Below are 23,151 nucleotides of genomic sequence, written 5' to 3' on the forward strand. Positions count from 1 at the left end.
ATCCCTCATTAGTGAGGCAGAAACTAAGGCTTGTCAAGGTTGCAGATGCCAATGGACAAACATCTGCACATTTATGAGAGGAAAAGCTTCAGGAAAAAAAATAAAGAAATAAAATCCAACCACAAACTCTTACCTATGTGTAAAGTGCCAAGAAGTTTTGTGGAAAATCAACCATAAAATCATATTTTCTGAAGCAAGTACTAACAAAACCCATCCTGAGGTTGTTCATCATACTTCAATTTAAAATCTCTCTTTCTCTCTCTCTTTCTTTCTTTCTTTCTTTCTTTCTTTCTTTCTTTCTTTCTTTCTTTCTTTCTTTCTTTCTTTCTTTCTTTCTTTCTTTCTTTCTTTCTTTCTTTCTTTCTTTCTTTCTTCTTTCTTTCTTTCTTTCTTTTTCTTTCTTTCTTTTTCTTCTTTCTTTCTTTCTTTCTTTCTTTCTTTCTTTCTTTCTTTCTTTCTTTTTCTTTCTTTCTTTCTTTTTCTTCTTTCTTTCTTTCTTTCTTTCTTTCTTCTTTCTTTCTTTCTTTCTTTCTTCTTTCTTTCTTTCTTTCATCTTTCTTTCTTTCTTTTATCCTTTCTCTTTCACTTTTTCTTCGTTCTTCTTTGTTCCTCTTTCTTTCTGTTTCTTCTTCCTTCCTTTCCTTCTTTTTTCCTTCTTTCTTCTTCTTTACTTTATGGGGCTTTATTTTCTTAGGATAATTCTATTATTTTTCTTGAACATGCTACTATTTACCCATTTTTTTTCTCTCGACCTATGTTTTATTGGGACATGGTAGACCTGTGGATACCAAAAACAGCATTTTTTTCCCTTCTGCCTGAAGCTACAATCTCTTTGCTGAAAAGCTGGACAATGGTGTAAAATTCCTCAGTTTTTAAGTCATGTAGCTAAGAATAGGATTACTTGACAGCTGCCTTGTGTGTATGGTGAGACCCTCATACACCCCATACAGTCCTATTGGCAGATGTTACCAGTTCTAGCAGTCATCTGGTAAGCCAAGTTAGTTCAGGGAGAGAACATTTACACTGTGTCCATAGGACATGAACTAATATGTAGTTTTTATGTTATGTTTTTGTAGGCTGGCAATGATATGCAACATCTATTAGATATATATTATGTACATCATAGAATCACACTTTATTTAATTAGAAGAAAAGTTAGGGCCATTTCCTGCAGCCCAACCCTTTAAAAATGAAAAATATTGTTGCCCATTAAGTACTATAAACTATTTGCTCCACTTTATAAGAAAATAGTAATTAAAATTCAGTGACCATACTCTGCATGGGAGGACATTCTTATTTGTAAGCATTTCATGTAGCTCTTGCTGGGTTAAGCAGAAAGGGAGTTTATTAAGAGGATATTGGGCATTTCACAGAACCATTAGGAAGACTGGGAAAGAGGCCAAATGCTAAGCAGTAAAAAAAGAACCCCAAACTTTGTTTTAGTGGCCAAATACAATGGTATGTATATTCCACTAATACTAGCTTTTGTAATAATATAAATGATCCTAGTCATGTATATACTACTATAAAAAATAAATTTTGTTTCATAACTTTTTGTCAACTTCTCTAGAGCAAATACTGGCACATGCTACATTTTGGCAAAGCCTGGATCATTTGAAATGGAATCTTGGGAAACAAACAATTAATACTGTCAACGACTATAGCATGGGCAGTGTTTGCTGCCAGTGAACAAACATGGCATTGAGAATGCCCAAAACATAAAATTGAAACAAATTTGTCTAAATAAATAGTTCAAAAGCCAATTATATATCAAAATGCTCGTGTGCCTGGCACTTTAATTAGAATTCTGGGAAAAAATAGTTAATTTTGTAATTTCTGTTTTATATAATACAGAAAAAGAAAAAGAAGAGTTAAATTTCTGGTCCAAAGTTGTTAAATTGATAAATAAAAACTATTAAAAGATTCAACCAGAAATTTTCTAAAGCAGTTGTTTTTTAGTTTTCCAACTTAATTGATTGATTGGTTTAGGGGTCACACCAAGCGGTGGTGCTCAGGGGTTATTCCTGGTTCTACATTCAGAATTCGCTCTTGGCAGGCTGGTGGACCATATGGGATGTCAGAGTTGTACTTGGGTCTGTCCCATGTCAGCCACTTGCAAAGCAAACGCTCTACCTCTGTGCTATCTCTCGGCCCCATACATACACTTAAAGTCAGTTCTATTTTTTTTTTAATTTTGTTTGGTTCTTATTCGTGCTTTGATTTGTTTGGGGTCCATATATCATGTTGCTCAGGTGCTAATTTTAGCTCTGCACTTGGGATTCACTTCTGGTGGGTTCATGGGCTCATATGAGATGCTAGAGGTCAATCTGGTACAGCACGTGCAGGACAAGCATCGTAACTGTTGTCCTTTGTCTCTATTCTTAAAATTCCTCAGTTTAAATTGTCTTCAAAATAAAGGCCTAGTCGGGGCTGGAGCTATAGCACAGAGGTAGGGCATTTGCCTTGCAAGTGGGTGACCCAGGATGAACCTGGGTTCAAACCCTCATCCAATATGGTCCCCTGAGCCAGGAGCGATATCTGAGCTCAAACCAGAAGTAACTCCTGAGCATTACCAAGTGTGGCCCCCAAACTAAAAACAAACAAAAAATCCTAAATTGAAATACCGTATTTTCCAGTGTATAAGATGACTGGGGGGGCCGGGAAGGTGGCGCTAGAGGTAAGGTGTCTGCCCTGCAAGAGCTAGGGCGGTTTGATTCCCCGGTGTCCCATATGGTCCCCCCAAGCCAGGAGCGATTTCTGAGCTCATAGCCAGGAGTAACTCCTGAGCTTCAAAACGGGTGTGGCCCAAAACCAAAAAAAAAAAAAAAAAAGATGACTGGGCATATAAGACGACCCCCTAATTTTTGTAATTTTTGCAGTTAAAACATAGGATTAGGCCTATATTCGCTGTATCAGACAGAACATTCCTGTGCTGCAACTGTATGTACCACAGTGAGCCAATCACAACAAGCAAAGGTTCAAAGATTATACTGTAACAGACTTCCTGTCTGACTCTGACCAATCTGAGCAGACTTTTTACAGTGTAGATTCGGGTCCAGAACATTTTCTAATTTGCATGCATAAAAAGCATGCTTGGATTGGCTGAGTTAGAGAGGCCTCCGAGCAGCCTTGCAGTGATTGGTGCAGGATCGAGTTGGAAAATTCGTTTTGTGGCATTATTCAGACAATTTTTGTTTAGCAGTATATTGAAACATCTTTTGGGATATACTCGGCGTATAAGACAACCCCAATTTTCGGTTGACTTTTTTTGTTTCAAAAGTTGTCTTATACGCTGGAAAATACGGTCATAACAATTTCCCAGTAACTTCTACATGTAGCAGGAAAAAAGGAAGGGTGGCTTTCCACTGTCCTTGAGAGCCTATTTGACATTTCCAGTGATACAATAAGCCACAGTTAGAGTTGATTATTTGTAAAGGGGGTAGGGTGCATGTATGCTTGGGATTCAGTTTGGGGCCTCAAGCCTGCATTACATGTTCATTCCTTTATCTCCTCAAGCATATTTGAACATTGAGTATATACACATTAATATATCACCATAGATTTTGAGACACATCTATTGAATTAAAATAAATTAATTTCATATCTATATATTATCTTAAAATAAGATCTGTAGGTGTAACTATCTGAGACCCGCCCATTTCTGGGAGGGGTCTTGGGAACTGAATATTAGGTGTTATCTTACCTGCAAGACCCTGCCCATTCCTGGGAGGGGTCTTGGAATAGGTAGATAAACCCTTGAGCCAGGGGATTAGGGGCCTGCCCCGATGGGCTCTCGGGCTTTTGGGTCTGGGCCTCTTTTGGTCTTTGACCAGGATGGAGGTTAAGGGAAGATGGCTGAAAGGTGTTAACACGCAGGGCTAGCCTAGAATGGCTGAATGCTTAATTGGTTATGATATTGGCCACACATGTGGTGAATAGGGCATGAATAAAGCTGATGCTTCCTGATTCCTGTCTCTGGATGAGTCTGATTCCGCTCTTCACCTGGGCCTGGGACCCCCCGGCTGGATGGGGGTTGTGAAGCCATGTGTCCTGGGATGCCATCCACCTCCACCATCCAGCCCCATCGTTAATTATTTGATTCTACAAGATCATATGGTAAAATCATGTTTTTATATAAAAATGTTTTAAGTCAAATACATAAATCTTCTATTAATTAGGAGTCTCCTCTACAAGGAATTTATCAAAATGTAACATAGTTTTCCCTCTTACAAATATATAGTAGAATAACAAAAGAATCTTAGAAATTATCAGAACAGCACAATTAAGTAGCTATTTATATTTTAATGATAATATATTAGATTAGCAAATGTATAACTAAGATTAAACATGATGCAATATTGACTTTTAATAAAATGAAATGATTCAAATAGTAAACAAGTCATTGGTTCGTATTTTATTGAAACCATTCTCTGTAACTACATAATTTCCCCTCCCCTTATTATGAGGAGCATTACAAGTGAGTATGCAGGAGATGAAAAGCGAAAATCTATGGTAAAGGTAATGATCTTTGAAAATTTTCTCTAATGAGTAATTTGTGGCTCAGTGGATTTCAAGAGATTATTGGTTTTGGAAATGGATTCTATCAACTAAGGAGATAATGAAAATCATTAGGGCTGAATAAAATAAAACAGCAAATTTGTAATGCATACCAGCATTTTCCAAGTCTCTAGCTTGCTTACAAGTTGAAAGCCTCGTTTAAAAACACAATTATGAAAGCATTTTTTATGTAGTCCAATATACTTGTGTAGAGTGCATTTACATTTATAACACCTGATAGTAATAAAGCTTTACATAAAAATATAAGTAATTCTCTATTCTGAATTTAAAATGGTATTATAAAAGAGCACTTCAACTCCATCTATTTGATAGCAAGTAACTGATTGGTTCACATAGGATCTAATTAAAATTGTTTTCTAAAAAAGAACACTTCATTGATTTTCAAATAAATAAATCAAATAAATCATTGATTTTCATATAATTTAATTAAAATGGTTTCTCTGAGGCATTCGTGTACCATATGCTAAAACACGAATAGTTCTAAGTTTCATTTATCAATAACTTGTTTGATATTCCAGACCAATTATTTATATTTTAATTTTTATTTGATGCTTTCCTATTTCAAGTCTATTGAGCAATGCAAACTAAGTTAAGTTTGTTAAACACAAATAAAAATTTGTTAAACAGCATCTGCATCTATAAAATAACAATCATATTTAAGTACAGGACCTTGATTTTTATAATATTTAAGTGGTCAGCATGCCAAACTCTTGAAATTACAGTACAGCAAACTTTATACATTTCTATATTCATTAATAATTAATATAATTAAGTAACCTAATGATGCTTAAATACCATGTTTAAAAACTTTGTTTTAGGGGGCCGGAATAGTGGTGCAAGCGGCAAGGCATCTGCCTTGCCCTCACTTCCCTAGGGCGAACTGCTGTTTGATCCCCTGGTATCCCATATGGTCCCCCAAGTCAGGAGCGATTTCTGAGCACATAGCCAGGAGTAAACCTGAGGGTTACCTGGTGTGGCCCCCCCAAAAAACTAACTAACTAAATAAAAAAATAAAACTTTGTTAAAGGAATATTTTGCAATGCACATAAACTAATTGTTAATAAATACATATAAAGATGTAAATATTGTTTTTCTTTTGCAAATGTATTAAACACATATAATTTCATTTCCTTAGAAAAGTAAATGGTATGTTTTATATTGTTTACCTGTTCAAACCATTTCCTTTTCATATTCTTTATAAGTAATCCATAATCTATAAAGTTATGTAAAATAGATAATTTTATATATCAAATGTAGATAAAAATTTTCACTCTTTAAGCCAGAGAGACAGTACAGTATATGGAATAATTATCTTGCATATTTTCAACACAGATTCAACCATTGTCACCCTATTTGGTCCCCTAATTGCTCTCAGGAATGATCCTTGAGGACAGAGAAAATAATAAGCCCTGAGCATAGCAAGGATATACCTCATATTAAAAAAAATAATAATAAGGAAATGCATAACACTAACTCATAAATTGGCAATCTGGTAATTTTAGTGCCAATATAAAAATCATAGTATTAAGTCATTTTCAGTGAGATCTTGACTTTTTCTTTCTTATCTGCATTTGATATCTATTTCTTGCTTAGTTGACATTTTCTTCCAATACTACAATGATTTAAAGTTTGAGAATGGAAAACTTGCCTTGAGCAATAATTTAGAGAAAAGGATTTTTCCCTCCTATTGAGTGTAATTTTGATACAGGCCTGTAGTAAATGGCTTATATTGAATAAATTACATCAATTCCCATATTGTTGAGAGTCTTTAATTATGAATGGGTGCTGGATCTTTTCAAATGCTCTTTCCTTTTAGATTGATATAATCATAGTACTTTTTTCTTTTCATTGTTATAATATATTATGTTGATAGACTTGTGTATGCTAAACTAACTATATATCCTCAACATAAATTTTACTTGAACCTACTTGGCCATGAAGTATGACCTTTTTTATGAACTTGTGAAATTTAAAATATTCTAGTATATTATTGAGGAATATAGCATCTATATTCATCAAGGATGTTGGATAGTAGCTCTCACTTTTATGATATCTATGTCTGTCTTTGGTATCAGAGGCATAGCATTTTCACAGAAACTTATTGGGAGTGTTTCTATTTTTTCACTTTTTTTGAGAAGCTTGAAAAGTATTCATAATAAGTCCTCTTTGAAAGTCTGAAATAAATCACCAGTGAATTCATCTGGGTTTGGGCTTTTGTTTTATGAAAAAAATTTAATACTCTTTCAATTCCCTATACATTAATAGGTCTACATGAGCATTCCACAGCATATTCTTCTATCCATAAGAAAATATAGAAATCCACAAATTTATGTATTTTTCTAAACTCTCTGTTTCAGGGCATAAAGATCCTCAAAGTAATTTCTGATTATCCTTTAATTTTCTGTAGTGTCTTTTGTGACATCCCCCTTTCATTCCTGATTCAGTTTATTTGGGTTTTCTCTCTTTCTTTGTTAGTCTTGCTAATGGCTTATTGATCTTGTTATTTTTTTTCAAAGAACCAAATCTAGCTTTCATTGATCGTGTTTTGTGTTTCCAATTCATTAATTTTTTGCTCTAAGTTTTATTACATCCTGCCCTCTACCTGCTTTTGGCTTATTCTGTGGGTTATTTTCAAGTTTTTTTAAATTGCACTGTTCAGTTGTTTATGTAGTTCCTGTTTTCTCTTATGATGAATGATTAGAAAGCTATTTTTATTCTTAATATGTCACATTTTTCTGTGCTCTACCGATTATGAAAAGACATCTCTATTTTCTATTGTTAATTCCATCCCTAACCCACTTTTTTTTAGTAGTAAGCTCTTTGATTTCAGGTGTTAAAATTATTTCTCCATTTCTGTTTCTAATTCACTTCTATTTTCAAGTGTATCATGCTATAAGATAGCTGATGCAATTTCCCCTTAATCTTATGGGGATCTATTTTATGGCCGAGTATGTGGTCTACTTGATGAATGTGACATGCACATTAGCAAAGAATGTGTACAGAGCTTTGGGGAGATTAAAAGTCATGTGTGTGTTTGTGTGTGTGTGTGTTTGTGTGTGTGTTTCTGTGTGTGTGTTTGTGTGTGTGTTTGTGTGTGTGTTTGTGTGTGTTTCTGTGTGTGTGTGGGTGTGGGTGTGGGTGTGGGGGGTGTGACTTGCGCCCTGCATTGAAGTGGCTGAAAGATCTTTCCTTGTCCTGGTGCTTCTTTTTCCTCTGGGTTGCATTGACCTGGAATGAAAATGATTTTTCTTTGACTTCCTTTTAGACTGACAAATAATATAAGGAAAGGAAAACAGTAATATCAACGACATTTGTTGTTGTTCATTACATGTGACAGAATGAGATTCTGGCTGTGTTAACTAAAAATTAGTACATTTGGGAATATTTAAGAGGAACCAGTATACTCCTCATAGATTAAAAACCTGAACTAAGCAAATTTGCAAAAGTAAATCTCGAAAAACTTTTCTCAGCAGGAAAATCTAACCAGCATATTGTTAAATCTTTTACCACTGAAATTTTCTACTGCCATTATCAACAAATTCAAATTTATTTTTGTTTTGCATCAAAATTTCTAGAGTCACATATATGAGTCTGTTTGAATATTTCCATGATAAAATGTTAGTCCATTTTCATAAGCAACAAAATGACTACTTTGAGCAATGCAGGATCGATCACTATGGACTTCTAAAAGCTGAAATGCAAAATGTCAGTAAATTTAGTTCATTGGTTTTGCTGTTTAAAATTCAAGAACTCTAGTAAGATAATTTTATATGAGAAAAAACACAAGGCAGCTGCTTTTCGGGGGTCAATATTGACATTCTAGATGAGTTAACCCATAAATAATATCAGCTGTTAGTCTCTAGACCTTAAAGTCAGGGGTATACACATTTTGTTATATAACAAGAGATTTTTGTTAGTATTCTTAAGATTTATTTAAAATAAAATATAAAAAACTTGGGCCCAAATATACGCGGTATAATGGAGGCCTGACTTAATTTCTTTACTGTATTGAAATTATTGACATAAGAAGAATAAAAACTTTAACAGAATTTATTTTTAAGGAGCTTTTAGGTTTTCAGAGAATTAAATGTTGCAAAGCACAAAGATATTTTAAATTATTCTATGCTTAAGTAACCCACCATTATTTTTTATCATGTCATTATATATTAGTATGATATGTTTAAGATAACTAATAAAACAATATTGAAAATGTTAACTAAAATACATATTTTACATTAAGGATAATACTTTGCAATTAATTTTCCATTGTTTTAGACAAGTATATAGGGGCAAATATATAATATTTAATTTAATATATAACAGTTTAACTGTACTATATTTCCCGTGCTTGACTAACAATATTCTCTTGTCAAGAATCTATGAAAAGTTAGAATCATATTTTTGGTCTCTACAGTTTTCTTTTCAAATGTCAAATGATTTGTAAAACTTTCACTAACATTCCCTGAAAGAATAATTCTCTTTATTCTACTCATAGAATTATTTGTTATGTTGCTTTGAAATTATTTGCCTACCCACCTTCTTGAATGACTAGTTTGTCATAGTCATTATTGTACCACAAATAATAAGAATTTTTTTTCTCATTTGTCGAGCGCTGAATAGTAGTGCTTCTTCAATCATTTTTGAAAGGAGTAATTAATGTGAGCCGTATTTCAAATGTAACTTTGATAATGGAAACTAATTTATATTAAGTATGTGGGGTTTTTCCCATTTTACTTATTTAAAATTTTAAAATATATCAGCTGCTTTGAAAAAACAGACAATATAATAAGATAATAAAAATAAATATTTTTTATTTAAAAATTTAAAATAAAAACTCTCTCTGCAATAGACCTAACAATTTAATAATATTAATTTTTTGTGTTTGTTTGCTGTTATTTTGTTTTTAGGCCATACCCAGTGACTCTCAGGGGTAACTCCTGGCTATACACTCAGAAATCGCTCCTGGCAAGTGGGATCATATGGGATGCTGAGGATAGAACCAGGTCCATCCTGGATCTGCCATGTGCAAGGCAAATGCCCTACCACTGCAATATCGCGCCGGACAATTTAATAAGGTACTTAAAAATGTTCTCAAATTTTTTTCTTTCTAGATAATAGTAATTTTATTTGTCAACAAACTAATGAGTTGTCCTAAACAATAGTGAATATAAACTTATATAAGGAAATTTGATATATGATTACTGATAGTATTGAAAGACTTTAAAAGTTATATGAAAGTGATGGTAACAGTTTTTTTATTTAATTCTGCAAGTCTTAAACTAGAAGTTAATATAGTTTTATTTGTTGACACAGATTTTAATAGTTGTGTAATGAGAAAATTCTCACAATATTTGATTGAACTCAAATATCAGATATTATCTCATTTTCTATTTTTTTAAATTTTCTTTTGAATACAGTTGGAAGTTCAAGATAAATAAATATTACTTTTATTTTTTCCAGAAAATAAACATTTCTAAAAGAGCTAAAATCATTGTCTATTTTTATGTCAAATCAAATATATGTAAATGATACTTAAATAATACAAATCAATGACACTTAAATGATACTACAATAATACTATGAGTGGGAAAATTTTAACCATAGCAACAAAATTCTACATAAGCATTTTATAAATACTTTGATCTAATAATAGTAATATAATTATCAATATCAGTATAATATTTAACAAAAATAGTAACAAAGACTAAGCTATAAGTGCCAAATTTCAAAAATATTTTTTGAATTTGAAATTAATTTTTAAATAAAATAAAATAATATTTTTAAAATAAAATAAAATTTTAAATAAAATTAAATTAAATTAAAAATATATAATAAATAAAAAATTTTAAATAAAATTAAATTAAAAAATTGTACTATATATTTACATATATACTGATACTGTAATAGGATTTATAGTTAAGAAGAAAACATTATCTATGTTAAACTTGTCACTGATTTTTTTTTGGTTTTTGGGTCACATCGGCATCGCTTAGGGTTACTCCTGGCTCTATGCTCAGAAATCGCTCCTGGCAGACTCAGGGGACCATATGCATGAAAGGAAAACATCTTCTCTCCATGCTATCTTTCTGGCCCCACTTGTCACTGATTTTTTTTAAATATAATTTTTATTTTAATCATAGTGGCCTACATATCAGTGACAATAATACTTTAGGTACATATTAACATAAAATCAGGGGAATTCCCATCACCTAATTGTCCTCCCTCCACCTCCATTCCTGTCCTCCTTCCATATCCTCCTCCCTCACCCCCGGGGCTGCCAGAATAAGTGGTCTCCTCTGTGCCTAGCTAACTACTTAGTGGTCTTACACCTGTTTGGTCTTGGTACCTCCCTTATTTCTCGCTCTAGTTGGGAGGTGGGACTAGATAGTTCAAGTTATGTGGTTTTGTTTTAAGAAGAGAAAAGTAATAAACTGGGGAAAAATCAAATACTCTGAAAATGGGTGAAATCCTTCTGGAAGCTCTCATCCTAATTTTGAGAGACAAAGAGGAAAAAGGAGGTGGAACACCACAACAGTACCAAAATAATTGTCAAATAAAACATCCAGTGAACACACCAACAATAAAGATAAGCACCACATAAAGGCCATGGTCTTGAGATAAAAAACATGGCAGAGCACATAAAAGGAGAAAAGAAAAGAAGAAAAAAAAAACTAAATATGAACAGAGACAACAACTGCTATAACCACACCAAAACAAATAAATTGGCAAAAACTAAATAAATAAATTATGCTTTTTGCCTTTTTTTTCTACCCTTCTGCACAGGCACAGTAAATATTGGGGTCATTCGAAAAGGAATTCCGTTGGCCTAAGAAAAACAGGGTTTCTCCACCCTAGAAGTATATTGTCATGGGATTAACTATAGACTCCTTTCAGGTTCATTTACTCTCCCCTTGGTTCTTTTGTGGTGTATGGAAGACTTCTCTGCACAACAGCCACAGGAAACAAATCCCATCCGGGACATCCTTAATACTGCTCTGACATCAACAAGTGCCAGCTCTAATATGATATCCTGACAACGAGGAAACTGGGAACAACTTGACCTAAGAGCAGGTTATCCTACCTCACCAGCTAACGCTAAGACAAAATCAGAAGACTTGTCACCCTTTGGTCTGTCCAAATGCCAGGATCGCGATTTACAGATGACTGGCTGATAGAACCATGACCGAACTGGATGTATCCTGGGACCAATAAAAAAGCCCTAGTCTAGGGTTTGAGCTACGACCTGCACAAATCTGTCTGAGACAATTGCAACGGAATGGGTCTTCTGGAAACATAACGAAAGACGCTATACCAGGCCCCGTTAGAATCAGCGCAAAGACCAAGACCACCAACCACAGAAAATGGATTAAAATGACATGGAGGGAACAGAACTTCTAGAACCACAAAGAAAGACTTCATTATAAGTTCCACTCCCTGACCTGTGCCTATACCTAGATCTCTAGATACAGAGGTCTGATTTTATCACCCAGGACGGAGCAGAAGTCTTGTCACTGATTTAATTTCTTTTTTCAAATTACCTTGTGTTGAAATGTAGACAATTAGTAAATTATTTCTTACAGTTCACATGCTCATTCTATATATTTCTTGATAAAGATTATATCTAATATTATAATAGAATAAAATCAATGGAAGTTTGATATCTATAGAAGTTTGGGTGAAATTTGGGACCAGATATATTGTACAGCAGGATGTTTGGGTAGTCAGCCCTGAATATTATTCCCTGAGAACTGGTAGACATTATTGCTAAGCACTGAACCAGGTATAAGACCTTAGTATTTCTAGATATAGCCACAAGACTAACAAAATATGAAGAAAATAATACACTTTAATAAAAATCATTTTTATGCAGAACAAAATATTTGGGAAAATTTTCTTTTGTATGTAATTCTGTAGGTGTTTGAGCATCCTTAGGATCAAATAGTAAAGCACTGTTAGAATTCTAAATTTATTTTATTGATTATTTTGATAATATAACAATCTCCCCCCTAAAAGTCATAAAGTATTCTAATGTATATGGTAGCCCAGCAAATGTGGTTCTATTTAAGATTAACTATTTCACATCTTAGTTAAATATTTACCTAAAACATATAGCTTTGAGAGGAACTTTTGCTAAATTTCAGGAAAAAAATGAATTTTTGATATTTATTATTAAATGTGCTTTTTTTACAATGATTTATTTAGACTATAAGTACATTTACATTTTAGCTAATGACACTAATAAATATTAGTAAAATATTACCATTTAGAATGTTTTTTATTTTTATAATAAATATATCATATTCTTTTTCCAGAGCCATAGCGCAGCAATAAGGCATTTGCCTTACAAGTGTTTGACCCAGGACCGATCTCATTTGGATCCCCATTGTCCCATATGGTCCTCCAAGCCAGGAGCAACTTCTGAATATATAACCAGGAGTAACCCCTGAGCATCACCTGTTGTTCTTCCCCCGCAAAAAAAAAAAAAAATCATGTTCTTAATGACAACAATATTTGGAAAAATCTTTAACACGTTTTAGGTAATGTGCTTTGTTTCCTTTTTACTTTGAAATTTTACGCTGTACAGAGACTTTCTACTTTAATTTAAAAAGTTGTTTGAGAGAATTAACCATGGCATGCAAAATATGGTTTTGTTTGACAAGTACTCAAAGCTCTGTTAATTTTAAATTTTCTACAATGTAAAAAATCCTTTTTGTCTATGCAAGCACACATTTGGCAAGTCTAGGTAAATGACAGAATTGTGTGCAATATTTAACAATGCACTACATTGCAAACAAAAAAGATGATTTGAATTCACATAATCATTAAAATCTAATTAAAAATAGAAGGTCTCACAGCATTTTGACAATGCTTTCTGCATGTCATTCTGTATGATCTGCCAGGTTGATAAAAATAATTTCTCAAAAAGTGAAATACTCATAACATACTTAAGATGATATAAGTAGTCCATGCTATTTAGCAATAATTGATTTTATTCTTATATATTCTTATATATTCCCACAGTAGTGCTTAATTCAATTCAATTAATTAATTCAATTGTTTGTGTCCTTAAAATAATTTCTGGTATCCAAGATATATAAAGGACTTTACAAAGATCAACAACAACATAAACACAGTAATTTCATCAAAAAATGTGAGAGAGATAAAAAGACAATTTGTTAAAGAATCTATAATGATGTTTAGTAGATAAATGGAAGTTTTTCATTGTTGTAAAATCAAATGAGTTAGAAGTTCAGAAAAAATGAAAATTACATATATATATAAATGTATATGTATATATGTATGGACTTAATTAGTTTGAGTAATGAAATATTGCAAAAGAAGTTCATTATTTGTTGGAATTTTGATTCAGTTTTATACAGAAAACAGTATTTAAAATATTTAATATTTAAATTTATTGAAATATTTAAAATATATAAATATTAAACATTTTAAAATATTTAAAAATAGCCTCCTAATGACCAAATAATTTTTTCATCATCTAATCTCAAATACAAAATATTAATTAAAATTATTTTGCGTTTCTTATGTCCAGTGACAGATCAAATAAATAATTTGTAGTATTCATACACAATGGATACTATGCAGTTATAAGAAAATTTCATGCAGTTTTTGTAAATGGTGATAAAACTGAGGGAATATTAAAATTATTAATCTGAATAAATCAGAGGGGAGATAGATGTCTAATGACTGGCTTCATCTGTGGCACACAAAAATCAAACTCGATGCGATATGAAGATATTGGTGGAGCTTCTTGGTCACTACATTGCTAGTGGTGTGAAACTTTGTAGGTAAATACTAAAACTTTACATTATTACAACATATTAACATAATTATGGTAATACATTTTAATAAAACTAAAGATACTCAAGGAACTGGGGAGACATGCAGAAAATATGGCATGTGCCGTGAATAGTGCTAAACAGTGTTTCCTTTCAGGCATTCTGCCTACCCCCCCAACTGACTCAACAGGAGTGATTGCCTAGTGCGGAGCCATGAGTAAGCCATGAGCATTGCCATGCGTGGACTCCAAACAAAAGCAAACCAAAAGAGCTATTACAACTTATGCACAAGAGTACAAAACTTTGATTCCTGGTTCAAAAATTCTGATTTATTTTCATTCAAATTTTGTCTTCAGATTTATAATTCTGATCCCCTGCACCTACCTGATAAATCTCAAAGTTTTGCTCTATGTTGCTCTTTCTCTGTATTCTTTCTCATTTCTAAATAAAGTATTTTACCATTTTTGATCATTTCTTCTACAATTTGCCTGATTCATGTTAAATGTTACTTATCACTAGCTTCTAATACTTAAAAAATATTCTAGTCTATCACATACTGCAGGATTATATTGTAGTTTCTCACTATCCCTATGTGTACAAAGAGCTCTTCAAACATTTTCTCAGCCTGGGAAATCTTCTCTGTTTAGGTCCCTCACTTATTATCTATTTTAGCACATATACTTACATTTCTAAATTAGCCTACTTCATAGTAACCTTTCAAAAAATAAGTGAACATTGTCTTCTTAGTTGTATTGTTTCAGTAAAATAAAATAGTGTATACAACAGATCAAAATTATTTATAGAAATAATATAGATTTACATTAGTATTTGTGCATGCAAAATAATAAACAAAAATTAATTGTGTGCATTATATATTTTAATTTTATATGCTATCCAAATATTAATCTAACAAGACTTTTATTTTAGATTATGATTTATTTAGATTATGGATTAACCTAAATTGAAAGAAAAGTGTGTTATTTAGTGGATATAGATTGAATAACAAGCAGGATTTTATCCTCACATGAGGCCATGAAAAAATATATTTTATATGAAATTTTTCCTTTAAATTGATCTCCAGACTAATATTTGTACTCAAATAATTCTTTGAAAAAAAAAAACCTTTATTATTTATTGACTGGTTTTTGGGCCCTACTCAGTGACGCTCAGAGGTTACTCCTGGCTCTGCACTTAGAAGTCCCACATGTAGCGGCTTGAGGGAAACTCTGCAAAAGCCAATTTGAACATAGGAGGCATGAATATGTGTGGCCCAAACCTGTGTTGTCTGCACACATTGTAACCAAATGTATTTGAGTTGCCAATCAGGATCATGGTTCCTTAGCAGGAGACTCTCTCTCTCCCCCCTCTCTCTCCCCCTCTCTCTCCCCCTCCTCTCTCTCTCTCTCTCCCCCTCTCTCTCCCCCTCCTCTCTCTCTCTCCTCTCTCTCTCTCTCTCTCCCCCTCCTCTCTCTCTCTCTCCCCCCCCCCCTCTCTCTCTCTCTCTCTCTCTCTCTCTCTCTCTCTCTCTCTCTCTCTCTCTCTCTCTCTCCTCTTTCTCTCCTCTCTTCTCAGAACTTCCAAATAGGAGTTGGTTACAGTCTAGGACTGGTTCTCTCTTTTCCTGCAAAGAACAAGGCTGAAAATTCTAGAGTTCCCAACTATATCCCTATATCCCTGCTAGCAGAGATCAAGTGGTTTTCTTCTCAAGGTTGCCACCAATATCCTCACCACTTCACTTAAGAGGGGGACCATTACAGAATTTTGTCTTACTGAAACTGATTTCTCTTTTGATAAAATTTTGTTTCTAACTATTTTCACTTAAACTCTAGTTTTCCAAATACTATTCTTCCATCCCATATCTGCATTGCTAAGACTTATTTTTTCCATTTCTAAGATCATTACTTTGATGACCTGATGTTCCTTAGTAAATTGAGGAATACAATCTTGTTTTGGGGAATAAGTTTTGCATGACAGTGGAGATTCTCATTTCATACAGATGCAATATTAAGGATGAAAAATTTATTTAAATAACAAATTTGAATTTTATTTTGTACTGCAGCAGAAACCAATCAATCTTCATAGAAAAGAGTGTAAAGCATATATGATAAAATCAGCATTCAAGAAGGTTGTGCAATTTAATAAACACACATGTTTTAAGACCCCTTAAAGACTGATTAACTAGGATATCTTTGTTAATGTATTTTAGCTTCAGTAATTTTATGTGAACTACAATCTAGGTAATATATGTTTTTAAGAAAGCAAATTTTACTGAGGCATAAGATATTATGTACACATATTTCATTGTACTGAAATGGAATATGAGATATTATAAACAATAATTTTTATTCCTAAGCAAAATTAAAATTTTGAATATTACTTCAAACTACAAGGTGAAAAATGTGTTTATACATATAAAATCTAAATCTAAATTATGAGTTAGCCATTCAAGTCCTATTTAAATTAACTCTAATATAAAAAAACACAACTTGAGGATATAATATATTTTCCACATTGATTGGAAAATAAAAGAAATAATATCTGAACCTTCTCACAGAAAAGATAGTATAATATATTATAGCATACCTTCTAAATATGTGCAGTTAGACCCAAAGAGCATTCAGTGATGATAATAAAGTATGATTATTAAGCTGATAGTTTTCTTTTTTTAAATAAGTTTTATTTATTTTAATTTTACATATTGATTTATTTTTAATAATATTTTATTTAAACACCTTGGTTACAAACATGATTGTGGTTGGGTTTCATTCATATAAGAGGACACTAAGCTGATATTTTTCATTCAATTTAATTAAAATAAGAATTTAGGGGCCGGGCGGTGGCGCTAAAGGTAAGGTGCCTGCCTTACCTGCGCTAGCCTAGGACGGACCGCGGTTCGATCCCCCGGCGTCCCATATGGTCCCCCAAGCCAGGAGCGACTTCTGAGCGCATAGCCAGGAGTAACCCCTGAGCGTCACCGGGTGTGGCCCAAAAACCAAAAAAAAAAAAAAAAAAGAATTTAGACAAAAAACTGTTAGAAAATGCATATTAAATAGAAAAATATTTTAAGCATTTCAACAAAAATTTATTTTCTTGGAAAAGCTATGTATAAACAATATAAATTTCAAATTACTCAAAAGTGACAATCTTTTATATATATCATATCTATTAATATATTTGGTCATATTTAATTTCAGATGGTATTGAACTTTTATCCTATAATTTTAACAAACTTTTTGTATTTTAACACGTTTTAATATTGTTCCTTTGAAAACTGAGCATTAAAACAATACTATAAATTGTTGAAAACAGCTGAATTTTAATTAGGAGTGGTTATGCATGCAATCACATCATTGTAAATTTTTGGGGGGATACCCATTGATGGCCAAAACTTACTCCTTTTTATTTGCTTAGAAATTACTCCTGCTGGTGCTTTAGTTCCAAAAGTGGTTGTGGATATTAAAGGAATATTGATAGAGTTCATGAACAGTGCCTTAAAATCTTAATCTCCCCTAACATTACATATATATAATAAATGTATATATGTTTATTTTGAGGAACCACATCTGGTTATGCTCAGGGCTACTTCAGGACTTCTATTTCTGCTTCTAGTAGTTTGATACTTAAACTAAACAATATTATATTTCCAGTGTTTAGTTTATATAATAAGTGCAATATTTATTTAGAGTCTAAAGTATAAAATTCTACAGTACCTAACAAGACAAAATATTGAGAAAGATCAAGTTTCAGAGAAATTCATCTCTTGGAAATTGAATGAATGGAATTCATAAACTAAGATAATGTAAATTGCAGTTTCAATTTTGATAAATCTATATACAGGTTTTTATTGAAAGATATTTTTTCTGTTCTCCCAGAATATCAGATTCTCCACACCACGTTAAATCAACTGACCTTCTCATCCTAGTTTTCTCTAGGCTATTTCATTTTCTGCACTTCTATTTAACCCATACCATATTTTTCAGGAACTCTTTAACCTTTGACGAATTTTCCAATCTTTTGGGATGTTTAGATTTGATTTTTAATTGGTTGTGTTTCTTAAAAATAAATAAAATAAATCAGTGAGATAATTTCTTATATGAGACACTGAGTGTACATCTAGGGTAATTATATAACATCCTATATTAACCCATGTTTTAAATCAAATTACTAAATACATTTGTTTGAATTTCAAATCTTGCAGATTATCAACTATAAACAAGACATACAGACATAATACTGAAATAATAATAATATAGGTCAAGTAAATTGTATATTTTGAATATTTAATTAGAGAAATGGAATACATTATCATTTAGATGAGAGCATATGCAAAGAAGACTGTTAAACAGACTTAAAATGTGTATTTTTTTGAGGTACTGATAACACAACTTCTAAATAGACACAAATATATTTTTTATTATCAAAATCAAGCTTGGAATTGCTACTGGGAGGCAAATATTCAAGTTATGAAAACTGGTGTGAGAAGCATATTTATACAGGTGCTTGAAAACTTAGGAGATGGCAGACTTGGTGACGTGAAAAATCATCCTAATCTAGTAGTTATTAGGTTATATTGGGCAAGTTTGGAAAGTAATTGTGGGAAATAGGTATTTATGTTTATTAGACTCAGAAGGAATAGTGTCTGCTACACATCAGGAATCTTTCCAGAGGATTTCCTGAAGTTTATCATTCTCTATCACTATACATACCACCTTCTTATATTTTTAGTGCAAAAATACAGTAGAATACTTTTAAAAAATACTTTGGATCATTTAATTTCATAAATCTTTTACCAGAGAAACTTTGAAAAAGGTGAATTTTCTAAACAAATTAATGAATTAAACAAGGAAACAGAAAATAATATTCAATAATAAACTAAAAGCAGGAAATGGTATTTAGAGGGAAAGAAATTAAATAAAAGAGATGTATAACAGTGCTTATGGAAAAGTAATCCTCTTTTTCAGATTATAAGTCTCTTAGAGAGCTGGAGCAATAGCACAGTGTTTTTGTGTTGCACATGGCCTACCCGAGACAGACTCAGGACCCTGAGTTCAATCCCCGGCATCCCATATGTTTCTCCAAGCCTGCCAGGAGCAATTTCTCAGTGCAAAAGTAGGAGTAATCCCTGAGTGCTGCCAGGTATGGCTCCCCACCCCCCACCTCCAAAAAAGAAAAAGTCTTGTAGGACAAATTACTATGAATATTTGTGCAGAAATGCATACAAATACACACATTATCATATACAAGCATACATAACATGTATATATGCATAACACACAACTATTTGAGAGTGTTTGATGATGAACTAAGGTAAATTAACAAGGGTAACAGAATGGATAAAATGCATGAATTTTCTCCATTATAAATGATGATTCTATGAAAAATATAGTTATAATATATGGGCCCACATGTCATAGATTGTGAGAACATATGAAAGCAACATATTATTTTGTCTTGGAAAAAAGTTGATTATGGTGTATTATAATCATGGTTGCTCGTTATAGATATCATGCTTGTGCCTTTTGTTTTAATTGGTTCTGATCACAAGGGGACACTCATTAGACTGAGATGCTTACACAGAGTTTCACGGTTGTGAAGTTGTGGTATTTTCATACATGCTTTCCAGGGTGCACTCTCAGTTATGCAAACAAGTTATGGTTAGAATGCTCTCTGAGGAATCACTGTACCCCAGAAGACACATCCGGGTCATAGTACTCACACATATTTTAAGGAGTGCAATATTAGTTGGGGATTGTTTCAATACTTATGGTACTAACACACACATGGCGGCTTTAGGGTGGAAATCAATTTGATTCCCAGATTCAAAGATAAGGTAACTGCGATCTTCACTTGGCAGAAAAGCAAAGACTATATTTTTACATGTGAGTGTCTCACCTCAGGTTTCTTTCTTTAAGAACAAAGCACTTTTAGTCAGGATGTTATTTTACCTGTTCCAAAATAATTTTTTTAATTAAGATCACATCCTCAGGGGCCAGAGAGGTGGCACAGCGGTAGGGCATTTTCCTTGCACACACAAACCTAGGAGGACTGCTTTTCCATCCCGCGGTGTTTCATATGCTCCCCAAAGCCAGGAGTGATTTCTGAGCACATAGCCAGGAGTAACCCCTGAGCATCACCTGGTGTGCCACCCCCAAAGATCACATCCTCAGTAAAAAATTAAAAAAACAAGGAACTTGGGATAGATCTTGATGGGTTGCAGATAAGTGCTATAAATTATTGTTTTATTTATACATACTCACCTAAAATGTTATAGTCCCACCTTTTAATATTTTATGGGAGAGGGTAAAATCTAGCTGTGCTCAGGACTAACTCTTGGTTTAATGCTCAAGGATTGCTCCTGATGATTGAGATACAGCCTTTTAGGTGGGAAAGTTCATTAATTATTCATATAAGGAAGAGACCTGAAGGAAGGTATGGGAAAATGACAAGTCTCAAAATACAGCTATAATAGCAGAAATAGATACAGATATAAATCACTGCAACAACTATTTTATCTATGTACTTCTTTTCTATTTTAGTATCAAATATTAAATTAAATATTAATATTAAATATTAAAAATCAAAATAAATATTATAAATGACAGCTAGTAAAATGCTGAATTAAAGTGAATATAAAAGTGACAGAGCAATACTATACTGGATAGGTGCTTACCTTGCATTTGGCCAGCATTGGTTTAATCCCTGGCATCCCAGATGGTCCTCTAAACTCCACTCAAAGTAATTACTTAAAGCAAAGTCAGGAATACTCCCTGATTATACCAGCTGTACCTCCTCAAAAAATATATATATGTAGATAGATAGATAGGTAAGTAGGTAGGTAGGTAGGTAGGCAGGTAGATGATAGATAGATAGATAGATAGATAGATAGATAGATAGATAGATAGATAGATAGATAGACGGACAGATGGATGGATGGACGGATGGATGGATGGATAGATGATAGATAGATAGATAGATAGATGGATGGATGGATGGATAGATAGATAGATGATAGATAGATGGATGGATGGATGGATGGATGGATGGATAGATAGATAGATAGATAGATAGATAGATAAATGGATGGATGGATGGATGGATAGATTAGATGATAGATAGATAGATAGATAGATAGATAGATAGATAGATAGATAGATAGATAGATAGATAGATGATAGATAGATAGATAGATAGATAGATGAATGGATGGATGGATGGATGGATGGATAGATAGATAGATAGATAGATAGATAGATAGATAGATGATAGATAGATAGATGGATAGATGGATAGATGGATAGATAGATGATAGATATATAGATGGATAGATAGATAATGGATATAATTAGAGAAAGGATTTTCTTTAAAAACAGTAATAATGCGGGTCTTCAGGGCCACGCCTGGTTAATCGGGCCTTGGGGGGAGGGGGTGAGAAATTCCTCCCTAGGCATGCAAAAACTACAGAGGCTCAGCTGGGCCCAGAACACTCCGAATGCCAGGATTTCTTGGTGTGTTTGCCTGGTATGTTGGGGGCTCTGGGCAGGACAGCTAGCCATAGGACCCCTGGGCTGACCACTTAGTCCAGGGGAACAAGATTCCCCCCACACCAGGCAGGTCTTCAGGGCCACGCCTGGTTAATCGGGCCCTGGGGGGAGGGGGTGAGAAATTCCTCCCTAGGCAGCCAAAAACTACAGAGGCTCGGCTGGGCCCAGAACACTCCACATGCCAGGATTTCGTGGGCTTTTGACTGGTATGATGGGGGCTCTGGGCAGTACAGCTAGCCATAGGACCCTGGGCTGACCACTTTGTCCAGGAGAGCATGATTCCCCCCACACTAGGCGGGTCTTCAGGGCCACGCCTGGTTAATCGGGCCTTGGGGGGGAGGGGGTGAGAAATTCCTCCCTAGGCATCCAAAAACTACAGAGGCTCGGCTGGGCCCAGAACACTTCCGTAATTGCCAGGATTTCTTGGTGTTTTTTGCCTGGTATGTTGGGGGCTCTGGGCAGGACAGCTAGCCATAGGACCCCTGGGCTGACCACTTAGTCCAGGGGAACAAGATTCCCCCCACACCCAGTGCGGTGTCTTCAGGGCCACGCCTGGTTAAGTCGTGCCCTGGGGGGTGAGGGGGTGAGAAATTCCTCCCTAGGCATCCAAGAACTACAGAACCGTGCGGGGGCGCGCCCCAGCGCGTACTTCATATATTTCATGTATTCAGAATATTCCTTATTCTTATGTTATGTTTTCCGTATACAGAATGTTTATTTTGTATTCTCCCCTTTCACACACCCCTACAAAGCTCTTTTTTACTCTTTAACTCTCTAACCCCTTCTCAAACATCACTCACCTATATTACTCTTTTTAACTTCAGTAGTGTAGAATCGTAATCACAGGTCCCAAGAGCTGTGCATTGTGTGTGGACAACCCCAAACTGTTTCAAGATACATAAAATGGGACACGTATTTCTTTTTTTTTTTTTGTGTGTGTGGTGGTTTTTTGGGTCACACCTCGGCAGTGCTCAGGGGTTATTCCTGGCTTCCACAGCTCAGAAATTGCTCCTGGCAGGCACGGGGGACCATATGGGACGCCGGGATTCGAACTGATACCTCCTGCATGAAAGGCAAAGAAACACCTTACCTCCATGCTATCTCTCCTGCCCCTGGACACGTATTCTTTAGAATATTTTTGTGTTTTTCTCTGACAGCTATAATTCTTACTAAATGTTGTCTTATACAGTGATGATTCTAACCAACTTTTTATCTTCTCTTTTTGAGCTGTT

This window comes from Suncus etruscus, chromosome 8, assembly GCF_024139225.1.
Source record: "Suncus etruscus isolate mSunEtr1 chromosome 8, mSunEtr1.pri.cur, whole genome shotgun sequence".
NCBI lineage: Eukaryota > Metazoa > Chordata > Mammalia > Eulipotyphla > Soricidae > Suncus > Suncus etruscus.